The following is a 12,586-nucleotide window of genomic DNA, read 5'->3' as shown; positions in this document are numbered from 1 at the left end:
CAATCGTTTTCAAAGAGATGGTGTTATATACATGTCTATGCTTTTGCACTTTTTGTTTGAAAAGCTATAAGTATGGAGATGAGACATAGGTGTTTTGATACTAGAAGCACATGATAGTGTAAGAAAACACTACAACGTCTATGCTCAACAAATAACAGGATCTCGTATGCAAGAGACAAAAGCAGATAGTATGGAGAATCAAAATTTTGATTACTGTAAAACTGATACAATAGATGGCGCTGCCTTCCAGCCGTGCGCCCTTGTGAGTGAAGCTTCGATGGCATGCTGGAAACAGTAGAGGATGGAGGCTGGATGCCAAGGAATCAGGGTTGCTGTAGCTAGTGATGATGATGGGCTTCACGAGCTTGGTTTTATATAGCCACCACTCATAGTCGGTTACACCCAATTGGGTGACCAACTCACTCCATCCAAAACGACAGACTGGGGGTCACTCCCGAAATAGGCCACCGACCACACGATAGAGCCATGGTGCAAAATAGAGCCATTCGGGATCATCTGGGGCTCCAAACGAGCCTCGCAACCCAAGAGTGGGCTGCCCCGGGAAATGCTCCATCTACCCTCAATGCGGTTAATCATGGGATGCCTCTCGCACTTGCATGTAGCCTAGTTGGTAGTGTGCCAACTCTATCTGAAGCCATCCAACCATCAGGCCACACATGGCCCCCATCTGGTGTCCAAACCAAGACCTACCGGATAACCGAGCTACCCAAATTCCTTCTCCTCATATGGGGGGCTTATAAGTAGAGTTAGCTGGTTCCCATGTAGTTACATGAGAGTGGAGCATTGATATCTAACACCCCCCCTCAATCTCCACCTGCAAGTGAAATTACTTTTTTGGCCCAATGCCAAGTTGATGAAGATGCCTCTTTAGCAAGTCTTTTCCAAGAGCCTTCGTGAAGATGTCCACACACAACAAAACAATCGACGTCTATAACTACTTGTGGCATAAACTCTCTCTTCTTTGGTCCACAGTATGGATGTGGGAGTAATGATACAAATTCATTTTCAAAGAGTGGAGCTGGGCGCAAATCGTTATGAACATTTGGCTAAAACATATTGCATTCTTCCTTGACATCCTTTGAGCCTCGCATTGTCTCAAGGTCCTTTATTAAATTTTGTGTCTTGTTAATTACAGTGGTAGTGTGTTCTCTCCAAGTAGGCTTCGAATCAAGATATCTCCGAAGCATTTCCTCTTTGTAAGTAATAAATGCTTTTAATCCTTCTATTTCACAGTTAGACCTCTCATTGAATTCTTGTATAGGAGCCCATGTTGGATACCTTTCCTTGCTGGGAATTGAAGTTAAGAGACTGTAAGGTTCTGCAGGTTCCCATTTTGTATCATGAGAATACTGTTGCCATTGCATTATGGGTTTTTCATCTTTAAAAAAAAAATGAAAGTAGTGTGGATTGGTATGACCTATCAATGCATCAGCACCCGTTTGTATGAAATGTAGAATGAAGCTCTTCCAATCATACATTCTTTCGAGCCTCTCACATACTGTACTTCCCTTACGACCACCAACTTGCCTACCACATCTTCTTGCCAAGTCATCTATTGTCTCCACATCCTTGCATTTAAGCTCCCTTGAGACTGTGCTAAAAACTTGATCGATATCCTCATGTGTATGCCCAACATACAAAAATCCACATTCGACCTCATTGAAGATTCGATGAGCAACTAGCATGGAGTAGAATGCAAACATGAGTACATTCTTATCTTCTCACAAGCAATTATCAGCTTGTATTCTCAAAGTCGGTGGTAGGTGACCTTTTTCTGCATGTACATTGCGAATTGCCTTCATAATAGATGTTACAACTTGATTGCTATCATGTAAATGCAAGGAATCAATCCATATATTTGCAAAGAACTTAATTCCATGCACTAACACTCCACATAGATGTGTCTTTAGAAAGTGCTTTCCTTATAATTTAGATGGAGTGGCAACAAAACGAGGCAATGTTGTTGTATTCTGATCCATGCCATCTACAATAAGGCACATGTAGTCATCGGGATGCGAAATAGCTTGCTCCTTCCAAAATGCATATTTTTGTCTCGAATATCGAATAAGGTCATGATGAGATTTTTGGTTTTTTTTGTATAATTCCCTTTGATTTGGACATGTTGCAATCTCAATCACTCGCTTTAAATCATCACAGACATTGCACTTTGACATTTTTAGCCTCCTTGGGATTTGAACATATCCAAAGTTCTTCTTCCAAAGAGTATACAAAGTATGAGAAGAAGCTACAACATCCCCTCTTTGACTTTGCGTTTCTATGGGGTTGAGGTAAAGCATTTTCATGTATGAAGTCTTGCAAAATTGCTGCTGCCCTGACAGTTGAGATTCTTGATTTGGACCTTCCTCTATTACCGTGAATGCTAAATTTGTTGCCGCCCTTTGCCTTGGTGACTGAATCCCAATATGTACCATGGGATAACCTAGTAATATTGCAATATGCCTTATTGCAAATCTTTTTTCCATTTACGAGAGGTTTTACCTTTTGTCTTGAACTTATCCTTTTATTGCCATTCTGAAGAAAGCAAGAGAGACTTGTGAGAAGGTATTCATTTCTTTTGCTTCCTCTTCTTTGCCACACGTGTCCTCTACATTCCCTGATGTCTGCAAGATCAATGAAGTGCATACATCTTCGCTTGCAACATAGATATCCCAATGCATTTAACATGTTCTCCTCCTTCATTACTCTCTTCCTCTTTGGTTGCTTTTGTGGATCTACCTAGATTTGCTTTCTCTTCATGCATACGTATAACCATTTTCGTTCTTTGTGCACGTTGTTATCTATATTTATGCACTTGTTCTCCTCACATTTGTTTGTAACCAAGCATCCATGATTGGTCGTTGCATCCTTGGCCATATCACAATCAAATTTAAATATTGAATAATCCTCTGTTGATCTCATCCTCGTTTTTAACATACTCTTAGGACCATTCAATGAATTCAATATTCTATGAGAGTATTGAGAACCTTGAAATTCTTCCACTCCTGAGAGAACATCGCTCATTGGGACATCTTGCATGGCTTTCACAAGTCCACAAGCTTGATTGACACCAGGTTTTTTAATATGCATGAACTCATCCACACTTGACAAGACATCGCTATTAAAACCTTTGCCCTTCTCACTGTGTAAGAATTCATCCACCCCAGATAAGGCTTCGCTTCTAAAGTCATTTTGTTTCTCGGAACCAATGAACTCATCCACTCCAGATAAGATGTCACTTAAAACCACGTGCCTCTTTCTCATGTTTAAAAATTGCATGCTCCATCTCATATTCTTGCCTACCTCATAGTAGGGATCACATAAGGATGTTATGTTATCAACCATACCATCATCAGTGACTTTTAGAATCCTCATCTGTGCAAATGACCATTGCTCCACTTGTTCAAATCCCAATACTTCACCTTCTACTATAGTCTTATTTGCAAATGATCTCATTTGTAAAATGTCCCCTATAATAAAATCCAAGGTGGTGCGCTTTGTATTCTTGATAATGTCTGTTGCATAAGTCTCATCTTTGTCCCATCCTATAAATGATTTGTTGGATGTATTGTAGGGTATAACATCTCCAAGTGTTTCCATATCTCCAAATTTATACTTTAGCTCAACATGTGCTCTAAGAATCTTTGATACAGGAATTGCCACCTTATCTTTGCCAAGTCTTCAAAAGTGGCAAACTGAATTGGGATCACTATCATGGATTATAGCAAATGCAACTACTTCTCTTTTGCTACATAAAATCACATCGATCTCTGGAACAAAATCTATAGCCACGTCCTTTGTGAGAGTCCTTTGCAAGCAAGCTGCAGTAGCAACAATTACATAAATATTAGTCTCTTTTTAATAATCTACCCATTTATTTATTGGTGGGAGAAGTTATTTGATCAAGTACTCATCAGATGGACATACCAAGTTATCCTTTGCATGGTCGATCGAGCATTAAATACTATTTTTGCTCTAGTGTCATGCACATCCATAAAAAAAACATGATGCTAGGTATGTTATCCGATCAAGTACTTATGAGATGGGCGTGCCACTTTGCATGTAAGTCAATTCCACCTAGTTAAAGGTGTGTGCAAAGTATTATGCCCATCAGATATGCTTTGCATTGTCGATCAAGCATAAAACACCATTTTTGCTTTAGTGTCATGCACAACCATAAAAAAACACATCCTAGGTGTGTTATTCAAACGAGTACTTCTTAGATGGGGGCTCCACTTTGCACGCAAGTCGGTTTCAACTAGGTTAAGGTTAGTTCAAAGTATTGTGACCATCAAATATGCTTTTCATGGCCGATCACGCATTATACACCGTTTTTTCCCTAGTGATATGCACATCCGTAAAAAAACACGCCCTTAGGTGTGTGATCTAACCAAGTACTTATTGGATGGGTGTGCCTATTTGAAAACATGTCAATTCCACCTAGGTTGAGGTGTAGGAAAAGTATTGTGGCCATAGGATATGCTTTGCATGCTTGATCGAGCATTAAAAACCATTTTTGCATTGGTATCATGCACATTCGTAAAAAAACACGTTACTAGGTATGTTCTCCAATCAAGTACTTATGGGATGGGCATGCCACTTTGCATGTAAGTCAATTCAACCTTGTTTAAGGTGTGTGCAAAGTATTATGCCCATTGGATATGCTTTGCATTGTCCATGAAGCATAAAACACTTGCTCTAGTGTAATGCACAAGTGTAATGCACAACCATAAAAAAACACGATCCTAGGTGTGTTATTCAAAAAAGTACTTATCAGATGTAGGCTCCACTTTGCACACAAGTATCTTTTAACTAGGTTGAGGTGTGTGCAAAGTATTGTAACCAATGGATATGCTTTGCATGGTCGATCACGCATTGTACACCGTTTTTCCTGTAGTGATATGCACATCCACAAAAAAACACAACCTTAGGTATGTAATCTGACCAAGTACTTATCGGATGGGTGTGCCCCTTTGAGAACATTTCAATACCACCTAGGCTAAGGCTTAGGAAAAGTATTGTGCCCATCTGATATCCTTACATGGTCGATCGAGCATTAAATACCATTTTTGCCTTAGTGTCATGCACATCTGTAAAAAAACACACTGCTAGGTGTGTTATCCGATCAAGTACTTATGCAATGGGAATGCCACTTTCCATGTAAGTCAATTCCACCTATTTGAAGGTGTGTGCAAAGTATTGTGCCCATTGGATATGCTTTGCATTGTCAATTAAGCATAAAACACCGTTTTTGCCTTAGTGTCATGCACAACCATAAAAAAACACGGTCCTAGGTATGTTAATCAAACAAGTACTTATCGGATGGGAGATCCACTTTGCACGCAAGTCCGTTTCAACTAGGTTGAGATGTGTGAAAAGTATTGTCACCATTGGATATGCTCTGCATGGTCAATTATGCATTATACAACGTTTTTCCAGTAGTGATGTGCATATTCATAAAAAAACACGCCCTTAGGTATGTTATTTGACCAAGTACTTATCGGATGGGTGTGTCTCTTTAATAACATTTCAATACCACCTAGGTTAAGGGGTAGGAAAAGTATTGTGCCCATTGGATGTGCTTTGCATGGCCGATCGAGCATTAAATACCATTTTTGCCTTAGTGTCATGCACATCCATAAAAAAACACGCCGCTAGGTGTGTTATCTGATCAAGTACTTATGCGATGGGAATGCCACTTTGCATGTAAGTTAATTCCACCTAGTTGAAGGTGTATGCAAAGTATTGTGCCCATCGAATATGCTTTTCATTGTCGATCAAGCATAAAACACCGTTTTTGCCTTAGTGTCATGCACAACCATAAAAAAACACGGTCCTAGGTATGTTAATCAAATAAGTACTTATCGGATGGGGGATCCACTTTGCATGCAACTCCGTTTCAACTAGGTTGAGATGCATGCAATGTATTATCACCATAGGATATGCTCTGCATGGTCGATTACACATTATACAACATTTTTCTGGTAGTGATATGCACATTCGGAAAAAAAACATGCCCTTAGGTATGTTATCTGACCAAGTACTTATCGGATGGGTGTGCATTACCTTGAGTATTGTGTCAAAATAAAAGCTGAAAAAAGCTTGTTGATGAGGATAAATACGCCCTTGTAAATACGCCCTTGAATAAAAGCACAGTTGTTGTATGACCACAATAGGATCGCTTTGACACTTGTGATTTTGCCCACATGTAAGTTTGCAAATAGTATAAAAAATCATATAATAATATATTAATAGTTTGCAAATGTGTATAGCAAGTGAGTAATAGGAAGTGGAAGTGGGAGTGAGGAGGGAGGAGTGGAATGTGAGAGGGGAAGTAATAGGGGTGTATGATAATAAGTATAAAAAATAGTATAATAATATATTAATAGTTTTCAAATGGCAAGTGAGTAATGGGAAGTGGAAGTGAGAGTGGGGAGGGAAGAATGGAATTGGAGAGGGGGAGGTAATAGGGGAGTAGGATAATAAGGAAGTGAAATGAGTGAGGGGAGTTAATAGGGGATGAAAAAGAGGAGGGTGAGATGGGGAAATATGGGATTTTGGGAAATGGGAGGAGTATGGGACGTGGTGGAAATGTGGGATGGGAGTGGTGGCAATGGGGGAGGAAGAAGAAATGGAAGGGGGGAGGGCCAATGGAAGATTGGGATGAGGGATGGGGGTCCAATGGGAGAGGGGGAGTAATGGGAGCTAATGGGAGAGGGGAGAAATGAAAAGCCAATAGGAGAGAGGGGAGGAATGGAAAGCCAATAGGAGAGGAGGAGGAAAATCTAATTTTTCTTATATATAGTCTTCCTTCTTCATTCATTCTCCCCAAATTTCATTCATTGAAGCAAGAAAGAAAGAAAGCAAGGACGAGCAAGAAAGCAAGGAAGGAAGAGCAAGAAAGCAAGAAAGAGCAAATTTACAAACTTTTTCCAGGTAACATACAGGCCCCCTTTTTGCACTACTATGAAGAAAACAAAAAAATTTATGCAATGAAATTTATGGATAAAGGCTTCTTTCACAAATTGAAAAAGGAGACTGAGACTATAACAACATTGTACAAAGAGGAAATTGAAGTTAGAGATCATGAGCAAGCTTCTTGGGACCCTGTAAAGCTAGCGAGCCAAACATCTAGGGGTTTGGATCTAAGAGGATGAGGATGGGCATGAACCCTAGAATTTTTTTTAAATTTTGAAGAGAGAGAAAGAAAGAAAGAGAGAGAGGAACTAGAGAGAGAGAGAGTTTAGAGAGAAGGAGAGAAGCCTTGGAGGCCGCGGCCTCCAGGAGGAAGAGGGAAGTGGAGGGGGATGAGAGGGAGGAAAGGAGGGAGGGAGGAGCGACGGAAGAGGGGAGGGAGGGAGGGAGAGAGGGAGGAAGGGAGGAAGAGGGAGGGAGGAGCAGAGGTAGGGGGAGAGAGGGAGGGAGGTAGGAGGAGGGAGGAAGAGGGAGATAGGAGCGGGGGCATAGGGGGAGGCGAGAGGCTGGAGGGGGGGTCCTGGCGTCCGCCAAGGGGAGGTGAGAGGGAAGGGAGCGGGGGGCGGCAAGGTAGGGGGGAGCAGGGGCGATGGGGTAGGGGGAGGCGAGAGGCAGGAGGGAGGGGAGGCGAGAGGCGAGAGGGGGGGTCTTGGCGGCCGCGACCACCAGGGGGAGGCGAGCGGGAGGGGGGGAGGCAAGGGGCGGGAGGGGAGGGGGAGGCGAGAGGCAGGCGCCAAGGGGAGGCGAGTAGGAGGGGGGGAGGCGAGAGGTGGGAGGGGGGAGAGGCAAGAGGGCGCCAGGGGGAGGTGAGCGGGAGGGAGGGGAGGCGAGAGGCGGGAGGGGGGAGAGGCGAGAGGTGGGAGGGGGGGGAGGTGAGAGGTAGGAGGGGGGCATCCTAGTGGCATGGCCGCCAGGGAGAGGCGAGTAGGAGAGGGAGGGACGAGAGGGGAGGGGCATCCTGGTGGCCGCAGCTACCAGGGGGAGGCGAGCGAGAGAGGGGGGGAGGCGAGAGGCAGGAGGGGAGGAGGCGAGAGGTGGGAGGGGGGGCATTCTGGCAGCCACGGCCACCAGGGGGAGGTGAGCGAGAGAGGGGGGGAGGCGAGAGGCAGGAGGGGGAGGAGGCGAGCAAGAGAGGGGGAGGCGAGAGGCGAGAGGGGGGGGATCTTGGCGGCCATGGTCGCCAGGGGATACGAGAGGGAGGGGAGGGAGGGGAGGGGGGGTAGGGGTTACTGGTAGCCACGGACGCCAAGGGAAGGGGAGGTAGAGAGGAGAGAGGGGAGGGAGTGAGGGTAGGGGGCGGCAGGGTAGGGGGAGCGAGGGCAGTGGGGTAGGGGGAGGCGAGAGGCAGGAGGGAGGGAGATGCGAGAGGCGAGGGGGTCTTGGCGGCCACAGCCACCAAGGGGAGGGGACGTAGTGATAGAGAGGAGGGAGGCAGGGTGGGTAGGGGGCGGCGAGAGACGGGAGGGGGGGTGGCAGGGGTAGGGGGAGCGGGGAGGGGGAGGGCAGTAGGAGGGTGAGGGGGTAGCGGGAGGGTGAGAGAGGGGGTAGTGGCAGCCGCGACCCCCAAGAAGGGGAGAGAGAGAGAGAGAGAGAGAGAGAGAGAGAGAGAGAGAGAGAGGGGTCTTGGCAGCTGAGGCCGCTAGGGTGAGAGAGAGAGGAGGGACGGGAGGGACGGGAGGGAGGGAGAGGGGGGGTCCTAGCGGTTGTAGCCACCAGGGTGAGAGAGACAGGAGGGAGAGGGAGAGGAGGGAGCGGAAGGAGAGAGAGAGAGGGGGGGCCTGGCGACCATGGCCGCTAGGGTGAGAGAGAGAGGAGGGAGGGGAGGGAGGGGAGGGAGGGAGAGGGGGAGGGGTCCTGGCAGCCATGGCCGCCAGGGTGAGAGAGAGAGGAGGGAGAGAGAGAGGAGGGAGGGGAGGGAGAGAGAGAGCAAGAGAGAGAGAGAGAGGGGGGGTCCTGGTGGCCGCGACCACTAGGGTGAGGGGGAGGGGAGAGGAGGGAGGGGAGGGAGAGAGAGAGAGGAGAGGAGGGAGGGGAGGGAGGATAGTGCTCTCTCATACTAAGTTGATTTGGATGAGGAAAACGTCAGCGGCCGTTTATGCTCCCTCTTGCTTGTATATATATTCTGTTGCAATCAAGTGCGTTCTTGCGACCGTTTGGCACTCCATCTAGTACCGCTCTGCCAGTAACGTCATCATGCCATCTTGTGGGTTGTGTCCTCGTGGTGCACGTTGAAGCGCACGCACAGGAAAGCAAAACATGGGACGGCGGGATGAGGGCACGTGAAAGCGAGTGGGGAACGGTGAGGGCCATTTGCATTCTCCATACCATTGTATAAACCATGAACCGTTAGGTACCGAACCGAGACATTGGGATTGCCCGAAGGGGTCTAACGTGCCGACCCACGTAACGGCCATTAACTAGGAAAGAAAGTGGGCTGAACAGGACGTTGTGCGGTGGACGTTCCTGTGGGTCTTGGAGACCCGTGTGATCTTGCAGACCAAGGTGTGTGAAGCCTAAGGGCTTGCCCAGTGGGGCGTGTGGCTAAACAGGGCATCGCGCGGAGGACGTTCCTGGGGGTCTTGGAGACCCGGGTGATCCTGCAGACAGAAGTGTTGAAGCCTAAGGGCTTGCCCAGTGGGGCGTGGTGCTAAGTGAGGAAAAACGGTGGACGGCTCGTGTTGGATAAGCTGCGCATAAAGGGGATTTGGTATCAGCAGAGACGTTAAGGGAGGCTGGGACTCGGAAACGGGTCCGACGTAAGGTGCTCGCAAACCGGAGACTAAGTCCGAAGATACCGGGCCCTTCAGTAGGAGGGTGAGGGGGCAGCGGGAGGGTGAGAGAGGGGGTAGTGGCAGCCGCGACCCCCAGGAAGGGGAGAGAGAGAGAGAGAGAGAGAGAGAGAGAGGGGGGGGGTCCTGGCAGCTGAGGCCGCCAGGGTGAGAGAGAGAGGAGGGATGGGAGGGACGGGAGGGAGGGAGGGGGGGGTCCTAGCGGTTGCAGCCACCAGGGTGAGAGAGACAGGAGGGAGAGGGAGAGGAGGGAGCGGAAGGAGAGAGAGAGAGAGGGGGGGCCTGGCGACCATGGCCGCTAGGGTGAGAGAGAGAGGAGGGAGAGGAGGGAGGGGAGGGAGGGAGAGGGGGAGGGGTCCTGGCAGCCATGGCCGCCAGGGTGAGAGAGAGAGGAGGGAGAGAGAGAGAGGAGGGAGGGGAGGGAGAGAGAGAGCGAGAGAGAGAGAGAGAGGGGGGGTCCTGGTGGCCGCGACCACTAGGGTGAGGGGGAGGGGAGAGGAGGGAGGGGAGGGAGAGAGAGAGAGGAGAGGAGGGAGGGGAGGGAGGGAGAGAGAGAGAGAGAGAGAGAGAGAGAGAGAGAGAGAGAGAGAGAGAGAGAGAGGGGGTGCTGGCAGCCATGGCCGTCGGGTGAGAGGGAGGGGAGGTGAGAGGGAGAGGAGGGAGAGAGAGAGAGGGGGGGTCCGTGACCCCCGGGTGAGAGGGAGGGGAGGTGAGAGGGAGGGGAGGGAAAGAGAGAGAGAGGGGGGGTCCTAGCGATCACGGCCACCAGGGTGAGAGGGAGGGGAGGGAGAGAGAGAGAGAGAGGGGGTGAGAGAAGTGAGGAGAGGGAGGGGAGGGAGAGAGAGAGAGAGGGGGTTCCTGGCGGCCGCGGCCCCAAAGTGAGAGGAGTGAGGAAAAGGGAGGGGAGAGAGAGAGAGGAGTGAGGGGAGGGAGGGGAGGGAGAGAGAGAGAGAGAGAGGGGGGGAAGGGGAGGAGAGAGAGAGAAGGAAGAGAGAGAGAGAGAGAGGACTCCTAGGGGCTGCAGCCCCTAGGGATGAGAGGAGAGTTAGAGGAGTAATGGAGGGAGAGGAGTGAGGGAAGAAGACATGATGGAGAGGGAAACACTAGTAGAGAGAGAAGAGAGATGAGAAGACTTTAGGGAGAGGGTAAGGTAAGCGACTAGAGAGAGAGGAGAGATGAGAAGACTCGAGGGAGAGAGGAAGGTACGTGACTAGAGGAAGGTTGGGAAGGTATGAAACTAGAGAGAGAGAGATATGCGACTAGAGAGGGAGCTCCGTCGCATAGAGAGGGAGCTCCATTAGAGAGAGAGAGAGCCCACTACATAGAGAAGAGGAGAGGAGTGGAGGGAGAGAGGTCGAATTCTTACAACTAAGAGTAGAACTATCACGAGCAAGAGCGATAAATAAGATTTGACTTACAAGAAGAATGAAGAGGGACTTACGAGAAGAAAGTATCAAGAAGAATGTTGAACACAAATTTGAATTCAAAAGGAATGTACGAGAAGAAAGTATCAAGAAGAATGTGGAACACAAATTTGAATTCAAATTTATCTAGAGGAATGAATTCAAATTTCCCTCTCTTTTTTAAAAATTCAAATTTATGTGTGAGTGGGAGGAGTGGGCTAGTTTTTCTTATATATACTCTTCTTTCCATTCATTCATTCTCATTCACTCCTCATTTCATTGAAGCAACCAAGAGCAGAAGAGAAAGGATAAGTGGAGCCTTACTTTTTTCACTTTGTCCAGGTACTTGCGGTTCTTTTTCTTTACTCCCAATTCTAAAATTCGTCTTGTAATTCTTTTTCTTTACTTACAATTCTTTTTCAATTAGTTTCTTGTTAAAGTTTTTGAGTTCTATTTCAATTAATTTCTTATTGAAATTTGTGTTCTAAATTTAAAAAGAGAGATAGAGAGAAAGAGAGAGCTAGAGAGAGAGAGGAGAGAGAGAGAGTGTGTTAGAGAGATAGCAGGAGATTAAGAGAGAAAAGAAAGGAGGGAGAGAAAGTAGGGGAGAGAGAGAGAGAGAGAGAGAGAGAGAGAGAGAGAGAGAGAGAGAGAGAGAGAGAGAGAGAAGAGAGAGAGAGAGAGAGAGAGAGAGAGAGATTAAGAGAGAGAAGAGGGGCGGAGGGAGAGAGAGAGAGAATGAAAACTCTTGGCAGCCGTGGTAGCTAGAGGAGGGGTTTTTTTTGTAGGCATTACAATTCTTTTTAAATTAGTTTCTTATTTGAGTTTTTGAGTTCTATTTTAATTAGTTTTTTATTTAAATTTGAGTTTGTAAATTTGAGAAATGAGAGAGAAAAGGGAGGGAGAGAAAGAGAGAGGAGAGAGGGAAAGAGGGAAATTAAGAGAGAGAAGAGGGGCTCTTGGCGGCCATGGCTACCAAAGGGAGAGAGAGAATTAGAAATGAGAGAGAGAATGAGAAATGAGAGAGGAGTAGGGAGGGAGATAAAGAGAGAGAGGAGAGAGGGAGAGAGAGAGAGAGAGAGAGAGATTCTGAGAGAGAAGAGGGGCTCCTTAAATGAGAGAGAAGAGTAGGGAGGGAAATAAAGAGAGAGAGGAGAGAGGGAGAGAGAGATTAAGAGAGAGAAGAGGGTCTCCTGGCGGCTGTGGTTGCTAGAGGGAGGGAGAGAGTAGGGAGAGAGAGAAAGAGAGAGAGGGAGAGAGAGGGAGAGAGAGAGAAAAAGAGAGAGGGAGAGAGAGGGAGGGAGAGAGAAGTTTAAGAGAATGAAACGTGGCAGAGAGAAGAGAGGGAAAGACAGAAATTAAGAGAGAGAAGAGGGGCTCTTCACGGCCATGGCCGCCAAA

Source organism: Dipteris shenzhenensis, chromosome 12 (genome assembly GCF_047967505.1).
Source record: "Dipteris shenzhenensis isolate YYH24624 ecotype China chromosome 12, Dip_SZ_1.0, whole genome shotgun sequence".
NCBI classification, from domain to species: Eukaryota; Viridiplantae; Streptophyta; class Polypodiopsida; order Gleicheniales; family Dipteridaceae; genus Dipteris; species Dipteris shenzhenensis.
This window is presented reverse-complemented; position numbering follows the sequence as displayed.